General features: G+C 39.7%; 1 protein-coding gene across 2 annotated transcripts in view; it reads right to left on the reverse strand.

Annotated features, from left to right (window-relative positions):
- LOC114657238 (early activation antigen CD69-like) overlaps positions 1 to 12289 on the reverse strand; it is a 32919-nt gene that overhangs the window by 12021 nt on the left and 8609 nt on the right. The window lies entirely within an intron of this gene.

The raw sequence follows: 12289 nt of genomic DNA on the forward strand, positions 1-12289 counted from the left end.
GCTTTGTCAGGCCGTGATCTTCAGCTCTCTCTACATCGGTTCGCAGGCAAGTGTGAAGTGGCTGGGATAGGAAATAAGCAACTCCAAATCCAAGACCATGGTTCTCAGCCGGAAAAGGGTGGAGTGCCCTCTCAGGATTGGGAGCGAGATCCTGGCCCAAGTGGATGATTTCAAGTATCTCGGGGTCTTGTTCACGAGTGAGGGAAGAATAGAGCAGGAGATCGACAGGCGGATCGGTGCGGCATCCACAGTGATGTGGGCTCTGGATCGGTCTGTTGTGGTGAAAAGGACCTGAGCTGAAAGGCAAAGCTCTCAATTTACCAGTCGATCTATGTTCCTACTCTCACCTATGGTCATAAGCTGTGGGTAGTGACCAAAAGAATGAGATCACGAATACAAGCAGCTGAAATTTTTTTTTAGATATGTTTTATGGCATAAGTATTTTTCATGCTTTGAATATTATTTGAAGTATATTTTGAGCTGAAAAATGTCTGTCTTCCTTGTTCTTAACATTATTTGAAAAAACTCAAAATCAAATATATTGCTACACATTTTTTGCTCTCAATGAGTATTTTTTCTATATTCTGTGAACGCTAGGAGTCACTGTTGCCCCTTTAAACCCAACAGACACTCAGGACACCAGGTATAAGTAACAAGATCTTTAATTCTTATTTTTCTTTTACCAGTGCCCTCTAAGCACAACAGCCACAGTAAACAAGCAAGTATTCACAAGCTCAATAATCAAAACAAATATAATTCTTTCTTCTCTGCACCTCTCAACAAGCTTTGGCCACCTCCACCCAACTCTGGCTCTCTTGCTGGGTTTGCAGCAGTCCTTTATATATGGATGGAGAACTTGAGTTTTCTTCAGCCCGGAAGTACTTCTAGGCTTTCGTTCCCATGACTTGGCAGTACTTCAGGGCTATGGGTGAGACATGACTCCCCAGGTTCTCTTTCAGCATCCCTGGCAGCACCCACGGTACCCAAAAGGGCTGTGGTATTAAACTACATCTCCCATGGTGCCCTGCGGGAATTGGGGCACTGCTACACTGTAGAGAAACTGCCATCTAATGTCTTGGGGGAAGTACTGTCCCAAAGAGGTTGCCTTCCCCCATCCTTCCATTCTGTATGTGTCCTGGCTGGGTTGAGCTGCTGGCCGTCTACTACAATTCCTATTCCTTTTCTTTGCCAAGAACTTATATTCAGAAGATTAGAAAGATGCCTTTTTATTGTCTAGTAGAGAGGAAGTTGTTGTTTAAATAGACTACAGAAATATTCAAGATCAGGTTCATTCAACCATTGTCTTTACCTGGTAAGAGATAACAGTTAACTAAACAGTTAAAGAATACACACCCTTCCTTTATTTAGACATCAAAAGTTACAGGTTTTACACATTTCTGAGAGGGGCAGATAGAATGTTTAAAGAAGTGGAGTTATATATTTGCAGGCTTCCATTGGTCATAAGACCATGAACACCTTCAGAGGATTATAAGAAGAAAAAACTACCAAGTATCTACTTCTTGTAATTGATAATTAGATAGATAGATAGATAGATAGATAGATAGATAGATAGATAGATAGATAGATAGATAGATAGATAGATAGATAGATAGATAGATAGATAGATAGATAGATAGATAGATACTTTATTAATTATACAGTATTTAAAACAATTATATGTGTAATTTATAATTGTTTCAAGTCTAAATAATGGATTTAAAAAATATATTATTTTCTTCCACAAAATATTCTTTTTTCTTTCAGAATGCCTAGAGGGGACTGGGCGGTCTCATGGCATAGGAACCCATGCAGATTTTTTTTTCTCCAGCCGTCTGGAGTTTTTAAAATTTTTTCTATCCTCCCTGGCCATCGAACCTTTCTTTTATTCTATGTTAGTGTTCCCTAATTATATTTTCTTGTTTATTTTGTCTTTTTTCTGATTCTTCATTATGTGAAGCACTTTGAAGAACATCATTTGTATTAAAATGTGCTATATAAATAAATGTTGTTGTTTCATTTTAAGCCTTTATAATTAAAAAAAATTATGTGATAGAGCAATTCTGTTGACAGATTTAGAATCCATAGCCTTAAATCTATAAAGAACACCCAAAATATTTCACAGGAGCAAAAAAAAAAGAAACTTTGCAGATCAGTGTGATTATCACTATATCAGCTATATCAAGATATTCATCCTTGCCTGTCCAATGTAACAGTGAAACTGTGATTACAAACCAAGTATTTCGCCATAGTCAAATGTAAAGTTTGTTGTTGACACTCAAAAATGATCACATATCTGTTCTTCATTAGGGATAGTACCGAAAATGTCTGCCCATAGGCATATGTACTCAGCCGAAAAGAATGAGCATTCTCTTTGTGTGGGTTCTTAAAAGAGAAAGTCTAGTCTTGTCCTGGCTGCAGAACTCAGAAACAGGGAGTTGCTGCTGGTAGCTGCAAAATGCGTCATCACACTGCATGTCAATCTGTTCTAGTTGCTTGTCTTTGGTTGCATTTTTGACATCAAATGTGAAGGGACTTGAGGGAATTTGAATATCCTGTGCCATCTGTGTAAAGTCCTGAAAGCAGTGTTCAGTCTCTGCCATTAGTGATGTAATTACTTTCATGTATTTGCTTCTTTTGATAGTAACAACACTTGGATGAGCATCCACTATCTCTAGTAGGTATGGGAGATGAGACACATTGTTCTTATTCAGTTGTTTCCCAAATAAACAAAGTTTTATAATAAACCCTTTTACATTTGTGTGACACAACAGTATTGTTTAGCTTGCAGACTGGTGTTTAGTACACTTAGATATCCTTTTATGTCTACTATATATCCAAGGTCTTCTACCTTTCCTACAGTAGATCAGACTTGAGATCTAGTTGGAGCTATTTTCTATCACTGAGAAATTGTACAATTTCACTTTTAAGACTTTAACTAATTTCAGTACTGAACCACGACTGACCCACCTAACATCACAGTGATAGATCAGACCTCTATATTCTGCCTCAATTTTTAGCACAAAAGGATTTAAAATGTTTTGGTCAAGGATGTTTGAGCAAATAAACTTCACAATTTTTATAACTTTCTTGATGACATTCTCAATTTGAATGATTTTTGCATATAGGACCGGTTGATTTACAATGCAGTGCAGTTTAAATGCATGACCTCTGGCATCATTTACCTTATTTGTACGTAAGTGATACCAGTCCACTGTTATGTGGACTGCTATTGCTGGAGTCCTATAACACTGCATAGTTTTCACCACTGTAGTTTTACATTTCCCCAAACTTTGGATACTGACTAAAAATATCTGTAGCTCTTGTATTTATTTTGCAGGTCATGTAAAAATCTTCCATGATTAAAAAAATAATCTGTTCTCAGCAAAAGTATTATTAGCCATGCAGTATTTGTTAGTTCAGTAGTTTCGTTTACTCCAAGTCAAAAAAGCACATGTCTTTACTTTTACCACAACTGGACTTTTAATGTTTTTAGGCAATTCTTCAAGTCTGTGGGCTACAATATACCTAGCAACTTCAGAGCTTTCTGTTTTTTTATCAGGGAAAACTCTTTGTGACTGTGGTGAGGCACTGCTTGATAAACTTACCATCAGAAAATGGCTGTCCTTGCTGCGCTATAAGTTTAATTACTTGATAGCTGGCTCTTGTGTGTTTTTCTTGCATTTCATTTGCCTGTCTGAACACATTCTTCTGACAAAGTAAGTTTGTTTCTAGTTGCCTTACTTTCTGTTGCTTCATCAATCCAGGACATGCATTTACAATAGTGTGCCCTTTTTCCAAATGTCTTTTCACATTGTACTCTTTCTTGACAGCAACTTGTCTTGTAACAAACAAAGCTTAGACATTTCTCTCTGAATTCTGTGAAAAGATTATCACTCAACCAGCATACTTGAAATTGACAACACTCACAATTCCACATTAAACTTTAATATTTTTTTTTCTAACTGCAGCCAAGTTAAAAATGAGAAGCTAGGTAGTTATCAGTTTCTTTTGGGAGTGTCACCAATATCATGATTGGCAAAACATGCAGAATGGCACTTTGTAAACTTACAAGGGTGACATCTGCTGGTGAATATCTAAATTGCAACTCCAGTTTACGCAGTGATTATGGTCTTTGTATTTCCCACATAGGCCATTTTACAGACTGCACCTTGGGCTATATACAAATTGTAATGGGGCAATATTTGGGACACTCTGCTCCAGGACATACTTTACAATCAGGAGATGGAGGCCTTCTTAAAATTCTGAGGATAAATAAAACCAGTGTAGAAGTGGCGTACCCAAACTCTAGACTGGATTAAAGGCCCCACCAATCTCATGCTTTAAATTAAGGGTTGAAAATCATTATTTTTTCAATGCAGCTGAGACTGTTGATATTGCTTGTTTCGTTAACCTTGACTAATTCACATTATCTTTCTCTTCTTAGTATGCTTGGGGATGTTTGCTGTACGGTATTTAGGTGTCATTACAAATGATAGAACTTTTTTTTCATTGGTATTGTGAGGAGATGTCAAGTTAGTACATTTACTATGAGTAAAAGCATGCGTCAGGTTAAAGTTAAACTACTAACAGAGAAGAAAGAAAGAAAGAAAGAAAGAAAGAAAGAAAGAAAGAAAGAAAGAAAGAAAGAAAGAAAGAAAGAAAGAAAGAAAGAAAGAAAGAAAGAAAGAAAGAAAGAAAGAAAGAAAGAAAGAAAGAAAGAAAGTCAGACTTTGGTAGCTGAAAGGGTCCTGCATTTGCCATTGTGAATATGAAGTAGTCACTACATCATATATATGTGTTGTTTGGCCAGAAGTGTATTATGTAGGATAAGCAACACAAGTGAGAGGAAAAAAAATGAATTTGATGGAAGCATGTAATACCCTAATATACTAGGGAACTGGTGACCCATCATTGAGCAGGTATGCCTAGCCCACTGACTGAAAAGAAAACTGTCCTTCTCTTAAACCGCACAGATGGCAAACAGAGGGTGCACAGGCACAAGGAGCCAGTACAGGAAGTTCCAGCCTTGTCTCCCTTTAGTAAGTACAGTGGCAACTCTGACCTAAGTAGTACCTCCAAGGTTTAGACAAAAATGACTGTGGATTGGGTCTAAAGCTGTCATCAAGCCACAGACAAACTGAGTGTGGAACAAAAAGGACGGATAAAGGCAGACACTCATGTTTTGCAAGGAAGAGAGGTCAGACACTGTAACTAGAAAGGGAGAGTCAGAATTTAACAGTAGTGCCTAAATGGATGCTACTAGCAAATGGCCATAACACCCTATCAGGTTTACTTTGTGATTAATTTTAATTTGAATTCTCACTTAAGTTTACACCTTCTTATTGTTATTTTTCTTATTAAAGGCTACATTTTTAGCTTATTTTGTCTGCTCTGTGTTTTTCTTGGTGGGGAAGGGGATATCTGAAGGGGTCCATATTATAACAATATAAATTTTATGGTTCTCTGTTTATGTTTCAACCTTACGCTTTTGTTTATTTTGCATGTATATTTGTAATTACTCTGAAGAGCTATAAGTATTTAAGGTGAAGTGCACTTTATAATAAATTGATCTAAATTAAGATAAATTATTGGTATTTTACCATAGATGTCCACAGCATAACACTAAAGTAACAAAAGAAAAATGGATTTACCCTTAGAGCTCGTTTATACTTCACACTCAGAACACGTACGCGCACACATCATGGCTGTCACGCGTTCCCAGCGTTCATTTGACGTGTCCTCTCAGCAGGTCCTCAGAAATTAACGCAACACGTGCATGAGTTGCAGTACCAGTAAAAAGTCGGGGAGCGCAGTGTGCTAAAAGTTGGAATGTGATATCAGAGTCTCTGTTTACTATCTACATGTGACAGAAAGCCTCTGTGCGGATCCTAGTAGGTTCAATGTGCGCGCTTCGATATATGATGAATGGTTCAATGTGGTGAAGCAAAATGCTGACATACAGATGCATTCGTGGTGCTTTTATATTCAAGTGTCACATATTCCCGATCATAATGACACAATACATTTTAAAAGTCTCACATACCATCTTTTGTGCTGTCTTTTTTTTCTGGGGCTTCCGCCTGACCTGACGGCAGCGGCAAACAGCAATAAATTGCCACACTGAACACATTAAATGTATGATATTCCAACTCTCTGCACATTTAGAATCCTTAGATTTATACTTGATATCACTTTCATGATGAAATGCATTAAAGTATGTATGTTACATTTTACAGATAAATTGTTAATTTCGTTTAAATAATGAACAGTGTTAATAATTACACACATGGGTGTGACACGGTGGCAGAGCGGTAGCACTGCTGTCTCGCAGAGATGACATCACTTGCAGTTCCGGCCCCGATGACATCACTTCCTCTATGGGCCTTTAAAGCTGCCAGCTTACCTCCAGTCTGACAGTTCTGATTTGGACTCGATCGTGTGAACATCCTTGTTCAAATACTTTTGCAGCCGGGTTATAATATACGGGTGGCTGCCTCAAACCTTTATGATATCTGGAGTGGTTGACTCATCACAATAAATATATATATATATATATATATATATATATATATATATATATATATATATATATATATATATATATATATTGTGAGAGGTGGCTGACAGTTTATCCCGGCCAATACCCCCAAGCTGCCAGATGGAGCCATCCCTGCAACATGGAGGTGCCCTGAATTCCAGCAGGGCATCATGGAACTTGGAGTCTTTCATCACAGCCCTGCTGGATACCGTGGGGTATTGTTTATTGTTTGATTATCGATTGTTTATTGGAGTATTGTGGAGTGGAGGGTGCTTTGTTCACTGTTATAATAATAAAGTCAATATTTGGACTTTTATCTGGTTTCTGACGTGTCGTCTGGGGGTTCAAGGGGACGATAGCGCCCCCTATCTGTCACAATATATACAATCCAATGTTTGCATGTCTGTCTGTATGTCTGTCCACTTTTCATGAGACTACTTAATGGATTTAAACCGGGTGTTTTTCTGTAACTTGCTTGAACATTCTTGTTGAATTTGCGACTTCTCACATCACGCTAAGTATCATAGTTCGCTTGCGGTACCGATTTATTTGCATGAATCCGAGACAGAGACTGCAGGCTGAGGGAAGGAGGGAGGGGCCCTCCTCACTCACGCATCAGCCTCTGTTCGAATTGGTCTACCTCTCACCACGTGTTGGAACGTACCTTGCCTCCGCTTAGCTAGCAACACCTGTTTGTTCAACAGACAATATCATCTACAGGTTGTTAATGAGTAATGTTTTTGAAAGAGATATCAGATCTATGTGTATTTTAGATCAGATAGTGATAATGTGTGTGCAGTGGATGCATCCTAACACATGCAGCATAAATTGCATTTCATTGCTAAGCTACTCTGCATAATCCTTGTCTGGAAAAGTTATGATATGGTGAAAATGTCATAGTAGTGCCTGCAGATATTTTGTTTGTATTTAGTTTATTGACTGGGTTGACCAGGATGTGAAATAACCTGTTTAAAGAATGGCTTTGACTATATAGCCTGAAAACAGCTTTAAAAGTGGCAGTTACAAAGGAGAAAGTTCCTGTACCAAGCTTTAAACAACCCATTTACTTTAACAACTTCTATGACAGCACAGTGGTAGTGCTGCTGCTTTGCAGTAAGGAGACTGTGGAAGATTGTGGGTTCCTCCCTGTGTGGATAGTGCTTTGAGTACTGAGAAAAGCACTATATAAATATAATGAATTATTATTAGGGGCATAGCACTGACTCTAATTCAAAACGTTTGATGCTTTTTCCATATTAGTTTCCTAAATTTCACAAGCCTATTCTTTGACACAGAAAATGTTCACCTTATACTCTTAGATAAAAAAGTTGCACTCAGAAAATGAGAAATTTTTAGTGCTGCTAAATTTTCTAGTTCAATATTTCATATAGCTGAGGAGGAAAAAAAAATGCCCAAGATGACTTATTTGAGTTAGGAGAATGAAATTTGAGTAACTGTTAAGAATCTTAAAAAATTATCACAGGTCATGGCATAAACACTTTAATTAGGTCAGAACATTATCTAAGAATTAAAGAAAAGGCTGTGTTTTGAGTCTTTAGGACCAGATTTTTTGCAATCTTCACTTCTAACAGTAACAATCAAACTAAGAAGTAAAAGTAGCACAAATATCAAAACTTAGGCAGAAATACAGAAGTGTAACAGAACCAGTACACCACAATTTTCACTATGAGGAGCAAAAAAAAAAAGGCTTGCAGGAGCACTCTGTGTTATTGATAATAATGAGTTGCAAGGTTCTGGAAAATCTTATTTTGTGTTCTCTTTTACCATGTTTTGCAGTAAAATGTTTAAACTACAATATTCTACGGGCAGCATTCAATTTCTTTTATGTCCCAGAGGGCATAACAAAGCTGGTCACAGCCTACTTCCAGAACCTCCAGTTCTGTATGATAACACGGGACAGTACCACCACCTGGCAGAGCAGCTTGAGATTGGCATAATGACGGGTTGCATCATCTCTGTCTTGGCTTTCACAATGGTGATGGAGCTCATTATTTATGCATCACAGTGGGTGGTTGGAGGGGGACATCTGAAAAGTAGGCTACGTCTTCCTTCAATCAGGGTGTACATGGATGGCATTATGACAATCACAACAACAAAAGCATGCACCAAACACCTCCTGGATAAACTCCAAGAAAACATCAAATGGGCACAGATGGAGACAAAACCCAGCAAATCTCACAGCATCTCCATTTTCAAATTAGAGGTTCTGCATAAACGGCGAGCCAATACTAACTATCCTGGAGAAGCCGATCAAAAGCCTATGGCGTTGGTACACTGCAGACTTTAAAGACCTCGAACAGGTGGAACAAGTCAGGCAGGACACAATTATAGTGGCCTTCAGAAAATGAACAACACTGCTCTCCCTAGGAAATTGAAGCTGTGGTGCTTCCAATTTGGTTTGCTGCCCCATCTCATGTGGCCAGTTACCATCTATGAGGTCACACTATCCCATATCAGACAGCTGGAGAGAATAGTGAGCGTACAAGTGAGGAAGTGGCTTGGACTACCAAGATGTCTCAGCAGCATATGCCTGTATGGGAACGGAGCCCCCTCTCTGCCTATATCAAGCCTTGTGGAGGAATATAAATGCACCAAAGCAAGACTAGATACGAAAATCAAAGAGTCTCGTGACCCCTTCATAAGAAATGCAGCTCCAATCCTAGCAACAGGGAGGAAGTGGGATGCAGCTTCAGAAGTGGCCAAAGGAAAGGCCGTCCTCAGACTTTGGGACATTGTGGGGTAAATTCAGCATGGCAGAGCGAGACTTGGTTTGGGACCAACAATACCCATATGCCAAAAGGCTACATCAAATGAACACCGGCATCTAGTGGTGGAGGACGTGAGCGGCCAGGAGGAAACAGCCAGATGTGCCTCAGCAGTCTCCCAAGTCCAGCAAGGCTGCTGGATGAGATAGCAACATAAAATCACATGGAGTGAGCTGTGGAACATGGAAATGAAAAGGCTAAGTTTCATCGTTAGAGCCACATATTATGCGCTGCCCTTGCCAACAAACCTACATCTTTAGCTTGGAGAGGAGCCATCCTGTCACCAGTGTGCAGCCCCAGCAACCCTCAAACACATCCTGGTTGGCTGTAAGAATAGCTCAACACACGGAAGATACACGTGGTGTCATAACCAAATACTGAGGTGCTTGGCCTCGGCACTACAGGACAAGAGAGTGTCAACCAATGTCATTCCACTAAATACTCAGGCTGCCTTCCCACAACTAACATCCTTCATCCAAGAAGGGGAGAAGTACCGAACCAAGCCCTCACCTTCTGAATCATGCCTATTGATTTACAGGTATGCATTGAGAAATGCGTGTCGACCTAAATCAGAGACTCATCTTCCCATCTGAAATCACAGTCACCAGTCTGCACCCAGACTTGGTCCTTTGGTCTAACTCATGCCAATGTGTCTTCATCATTGAGTTGACAGTCCCTTGAGAGGATGCCATTGATGAGGCATATTAAAGAAAAAAGGGTATCACTTTAGATTAGGTGTCCCAAATATGCTGTACTTACTCATGTAATTACCTGTATAATTACAGAATAACTAAGCATTATTACCTTGTACTTACTGTGTAATACAGTGTAATGCCATAATTAAGTAGTCAATTGTAATTGTTGTTCCACAATTTGTATACTGACTTATAAACATTGGGGAATACAACCGATAGGGTGTCCTTTTATAAGAGCCAACTGACACATCACAACCGTCTGACATTAGTGAGACTGAAGCCATCAATGTCATTGATTGACTTGATCCTCATTGCCTGGCCTGTGGCATGTGGAGAAGGCAATGGTCTTGCTGCTCTTCTTAATTGTGTGCATGGATACCATCCTGGCCAATATCCAGTGCCCCCACCTGTGGAACCTCTTGTACACTGACAATGTATTTCTTACCGATGAGGCTCGCGCCAGCCTTGAAGACCAAATGCAGCAGTGGGTGGCCAAACTCAGTGTCAACAGAATTTGCCTAAATCTTCAGAAGATGGAGTATCTTGAATGTGGCAGACAGATAGATGGCACCGTCTGAGATGATGGCCACAACATTAAGAAGACTATGTGATTTCAATACCTCGGCTCAATCCTCTCCTTGGATGGTGACACTCTACCCGATGTTTGAACCCGTGTCAGTGAGACCTGGCTGAAATGGAGGCAAGTCATGGGTGTCCTATGTGACCAGAAGATAGGAAAACCTATAAAGTCACTGTTTGCAAAGTTGCCCTTTATGGATGTAAATGATGGTCAGCGAAGGTGAAACAAAAGAAGCTCCTCTATGCCATGGAAATGAAGATGTTCAAATGGTTGCTAGGGCTCACCCAACTTGACCATGTCTTGAATGAGGACGTCCTACGGATGATGGGCATTGTGGCCACTGCAGGAAAGATGCGCAAGTGAAGGCTCCAATGGTACGGCCATGTCATCCATAGCACCAATGACCCAGTAGTGCAAACTGAGCTGATTGAATTGCCGGTGGATCAATCAAATTAAGGACAATAGGAAGCACACTGACTTTGTCCCTGTAGGACGCTTTCAACTGTGCCAATTAGAGAAGTGCGTGCTGAACTGAGAAGAAGAAGAAGAAGATTGTATTTCACAGTAAGTACACCTAGTTTACTCTGTAATTATGCAGGTAATTACATGGTAAGTGCAGTGTACTTAGGGATACCTACCCTAAAGTGATACTGAAAAAAGATGTGGTATGCCAGTCTTGCAACAGAGAGAGAGGAATGAGGTTGGACGGTGTAGGTTGGTCCAGTAGAAGTAGGCTGCAGGGGCTTTGTAGCCAGTTCCACTACAAGGCTGCTGAAGAAAGTGGTCATCAGAAGGCAGGCACAATGCAAGGCAATTAAGGAACTCACCACTGTTGCTAAAGAAGCAGTTACTGGTTGTGGCTGAAGTGAAAGGAGGCAGTATGAGTTCTCAAATGACCACTTGGTAACAATTTGAAACACACCCCGGTATGATCAGCCTGTGGTGGGCCTGCCTTGACTGAGAGAGTCCTGTGGTAAAAGGCCAAAACTCCCTATGAGGCCGGGGTACACAAATGGATGATGTGCCATGCTGGTGGAAACAACACTAAGTGGTCATTATTAATGTCATCCCAACAAAGAAGACGTCTCCAACACTACTCAAGGCAAGTGCTGTGCTGAATCGTCAGGGATTGTAATATCTATTTTAAACAAACTGAATTTAGCTAGTTAGCTGAGCTTTATGTCATTTTTTCAATAGAATACATTTTAATCACATTATATCCATCCATCCATCCACCCATCCATCCATCCATCCATTATCCAACCCGCTATATCCTAAGTACAGGATCACCTGGGTCTGCTGGAGCCAATCCCAGCCAACACAGCTTTATGAGCTTTATGTCATTTTTTCAATAGAATACATTTTAATCACATTATATCCATCCATCCATCCATCCATCCATCCATCCATCCATCCATTATCCAACCCGCTATATCCTAAGTACAGGATCACGGGGGTCTGCTGGAGCCAATCCCAGCCAACACAGGGCGCCAGCCCACTTCAGATCACATTATATTATTAGAGAAAATGAGGTGATATGTTACTGGAGTAAGTACATAAGCACTATTAACACTTTACATTGATAAAAAGACCTGTTGAGAAAATTAAAAAACTGGCTAATCAGTATGCTTTTTATTCACTCATTATGGTAGCTATACTAGTATAGTTCATTTGACAGTCCTTTTCATCA

This window comes from Erpetoichthys calabaricus, chromosome 9, assembly GCF_900747795.2.
Source record: "Erpetoichthys calabaricus chromosome 9, fErpCal1.3, whole genome shotgun sequence".
NCBI classification, from domain to species: domain Eukaryota; kingdom Metazoa; phylum Chordata; class Cladistia; order Polypteriformes; family Polypteridae; genus Erpetoichthys; species Erpetoichthys calabaricus.